Below are 4,554 nucleotides of genomic sequence, written 5' to 3' on the forward strand. Positions count from 1 at the left end.
CTTTCACGATGGAATATTCGAGGAAGATAAATTTGCATAACCTTTTTATGAAATTCTTTTATGCTATCATTGACATGAAATTTCAAGAGTTAAAATTAAATGACTAATTTTCAGAGGTAAATAATGACTTACTAATTTGTGTTGCTCTGAATAGTTCATTTTCTTTCAATATGAACAAAATATTTTGATTTTTTGTTACCCTAAAATTTTAGACCAGTAAAGATCTTGACTCTTCATGAAAATTATTAATTTGTTCGCTAACAAAAATTTTGAAGAATTGCAAGTCTTTGATGATCTTGCACAAAAGTTAATTATAAAAAATGAAAAATGAAACTATCACTTTACAAGAATATAACATTAGTATTAATTTTTCGAGGTGCTACTACTCTAGTGTAGCAAGTGTTTTCTGCAACAAAGGTTGTCAAGAATCAACTACGCAAATGAATTGGAGATCGATAATGGAATGATAGCCTAACTGTTCCTCTCCAATCTTTTTCTATCTATCTAATAATAATGAAGGGCTTATTGGTAGACTTAGTTCTACCCTGCCAACGGTTATCATCACTAGTTTTGAGAAATCGTCTTCGTTCTTCAATTGTGAGCGGAGCGAGCTAAAATCCTGCATTCAATAATGGCATAAAAATAAGACTCTAAGGGCTTTCGGGCCTTTGGTCATTTCCACAAGGAAGAAAGTCAAGTAAGTAGCTAAACCCTAGGCCAATCACTTTTAGATACAAGTCTAGAAAGTTTATTGGGTGAAGTTCTTTATCCTGAAGATCGGTATAGGCAAGCTCAACACAATCAGCAAAGTGTTGAAAGGTACTAGGGTGAACTAGTCCCTCAGTTGGTTGAACCAACAGCTTCCCCATCGAGAAATAGAAATGACTAATCTTAAGTTGAAGGGTCTGCTTTAAATCTTTTTATAGAGAAAGAGAATGGGTTTAAAAAATAGGAGGGTAGACACCAATAACTGAACCGATAGACATATAAAGGGACATTGTTCACCACTTTGTTCTCAAGTCTTCTTTGGATTTTGGGACCTTGTTAACATGATTTGTTATAATCTCTTCGGGACAATGGGGACGATATAATGAGAATAATATATTTGATAACATTAATAATAACATAATTGTACTACATTTTCAAAGTATGAAATGTTTGTAGTAATTTCAATATTATGTTACTTTAAAAAAATTGCTACTTAATTTTTTACTCCACAACGAAGAATGTTTGACACCGTCACTATAATTATTATTACGTCTAATTGAGATTTACTTTTTTTTTTACGTGCTCCTCGGTGTTGTTGACCTTAAAAAATGTCGCCAACGAATCCTTTTCGTTCTCTCCACACCCGTACACAAAACACCTCATTAGGAAGTAAATGCCATTGATCGAGAAAAAGGGTTCGATGACCATTTGTACTCTGACGGTCAAGTCAATGGCCAGACAAAATATATAAAGAACGCAAGAGTCGGGAGAGGGGGGCTTGGCTATATAAATCATACCTTAAAAACGAAAATGGATTCACATATATATAGAAAACGAGACGGGCTTGGTAAGCTAATGGGCCTCGTCCAAGTCCAATACGAGACCCAATATGAAATGATTTATGGATATAACAGGTGTCATTATATATACACACACAAATAGAGGGAATCTCCCAGCCTCCCTCGCGAGGCTAGCATTAACGTTTTGGCACGTCTGAAAACGTCGTGATTTAATTAAATAAATTAAGAATCCCACGATTAACAATAACAAATTTAGTACAATTTTTTAAAGAATGCAGCCCTAATAAAAATAGGGTGGGTGCATTTACCAAAAAGCAGGTCAATAATAAGCACAAGAAAAAGGAGGTACCATTAATTGTCGCTTCTGTTTTCTTTTGTAAAATATTTGAATCTATTTTTAAATTTGGTGTCAAAAAGTAAATGCGTGAAGGAGCGCACGATATTGCGAGATTAGTTGTTGGAATGTAAACTTGGGAAGTCTCTTTTGGAGATTTGTTAGGTTGTCCCCTTTCTAATTTTCTTGGTTGAAAGTGACCCCCAAACTCCAATTTATTTTTTATTAACATTAATTACGGATTAATTAGTGCAAATACAATTTTTTTTACGTATGAGTCGACAAAAATCATTTAACAAGGAACGATGAAAGAAAAAGATGTCTCGTAGAATGGACATTTTTATTCGTATTAGGAATAAGAGTAATGCTAAATAACACTATTGATGTTACAACACCAATTTAAGTGGTATTTAGTATCATTAAATTATATGTAGGACAATTAAATGAATAACAAAATTTCACTTGAGCATATCACATAATGTTATATAAACTATTGCTAGATAACTATCATTTAAAGTGTTGATGGTCAATACTTTGGGTGTCAATTAAATGGTATTAAGTGATTAGACGTCTCAAATGTAAAGATAATAATTCATTTAAGATGTCTAATATTAAAATCGACTATCTACAATTTAGACAAGTATCAATACTCTACTAGAGGTAAAATTTCACATTTTTTTTAAAAAATATAAATAGAAGCATTAAATATAAGAGTTTGTGTTACTTTTATTAACCATGTTCATCTTTTAAAATTGAAATTACGTCAAATATATTAAGATATGTATTTTTGTTAGGGCCATCGTCTTGCACGCATGTTTGGCAAAGTTTTAATCTTATTTTATGTTGACGGAATCATACATATTATCTACACATCTTTTGGGATCCACAACTTATTATTCAATATTAACACATTTCGTAAAACCTACAAATTATAAACATTTATGGAAACAATAAATAAATATATAAGAATTTGAGCTATTACCAAATGAACATTTATCAGCTTCTGATTCACAAAATCGACATAGTTACATTTCATATGATGGATCCAAATATCCAATTATTCTCGTTTTATACTTCAAAAGCAAATAAAATATTTGAAGGCGTAATTATGGACATAAAATAAAAGTTCGGGACATATTCTGTGATAAATCCAGTCAGTTGATAAAGTCAAAGTTTTGTACCTCTTTTGATAATTTATTTAGGAAAACATTTTGTCTTTGCGAATTGTACGGAGAGATGAAAGAATTTGTGCATTGGTATCGGTTAGTATATAGAAACCGAAGAAAAATAATTTATATAGCATTTTTAAAATTATGAAGAATATTATAAAAAACGAAGAAAAATGATTTATATAATTGCTTTAATTTTATTAAGAATTCGATTTAGTTGGTGTGCAATTACAAAACAAATTCATCTCAATTCTTCATGAATATTTTGGAGTCTGTATAAAAATTTAGGCGTTCTCAACAGATTTAATAAATTTCATTAAAATATAGGTGTTCTCAGTAATTTGTGAATTTCTAAAGATTTTATCAATCGGAATGATGTTGTGAATTTTATTTTTTAATTACAAAGTTAGAACCCTTTTTTTTTTTTTTTTGGATGATATAAAAAGTTGTATCATATTATGGTTCAGGGACTTCGGGCCTATCATTTCTCTTAAATATATAATAGATTTATGGTTCATTATGAATAACACAAAATATATATATAACAATAATAAAAAATTTGGCTCCATTATTTTTTTTGGGATTTGGCAAAATTATTGTTTGAAATTTCCGGGTAAATTCGAATTTCATACTTGTATAAAACACAGGTTTCAGAATTGAATATTCTTATTTTTTATGAAGGCGGTTTTTAAAAAGTATATTTTTTTTTGTCATTATCTTAAATAATTGTATTAATACAGCCTTAATTAATCATATAGTAATTAACTAGTTATAATTTTTTTTCTTACCTTCTGTAAATCGTTCCAGCTTTAATTTAGCCTTTTTTTTTTAATAATAATAATTTTTAGTTTGTGAATTTACACATTTCAAGTTTTTAAACTCCCCCCCCCCCCCCNTTTGAATTTTCCAATTTCAAATTTTTAAACCCCCCCCCCCCCCCTTCCCTCGCCATATAACAAAGATTAGAGTTATAATAATAATAATAATAATGGTGATGATGATGATGATAGAAAAAACTTAAACTCAATCTATGATCATCGTACACTATTTTCAAGATTATCACATTATTGATCTTTGCTTTTGCCATAAAAACCAAAAAACTCGAAAAAAAAAGATAAAATTATCCAAAGCTCAAATATAGCTTTTTAAAACAATATTATTTTTCTTATATTTATCATTGGTTTCAAAAACTAAGGGACTGTTCTCTTTAGTATTTTATATTTTCGATTTTCCAAAACGGTAAAAACGCATTCTATTCCCGTTTTCGAAAAAAAAAATTGTGAAGAAAACACAAAACGACCAAAAGGTCGTTTTGAGCGTTTTCTATTGAAAATACTAAAAACACGCCTAAAACCCAAAACACGCAAAACGTGAGAGAGTAAAAAAAATGTGGATGGCCGTGAAACTTCCAGCTTCTTTCTCTCCTTTGGGTCGTCTCCTCCTTCTCCCTTCTTGATGTCGATGTCGATGACGAAGGAGCGCCGACGTGGGGAGACGACACTATTCCAAACCACACTAGCGTCGCGACCTCCTCCCCAAACCA

The sequence above is a fragment of the Olea europaea genome, chromosome 16, assembly GCF_002742605.1.
Source record: "Olea europaea var. sylvestris chromosome 16, O_europaea_v1, whole genome shotgun sequence".
In the NCBI taxonomy this organism is placed as follows: Eukaryota; Viridiplantae; Streptophyta; class Magnoliopsida; order Lamiales; family Oleaceae; genus Olea; species Olea europaea.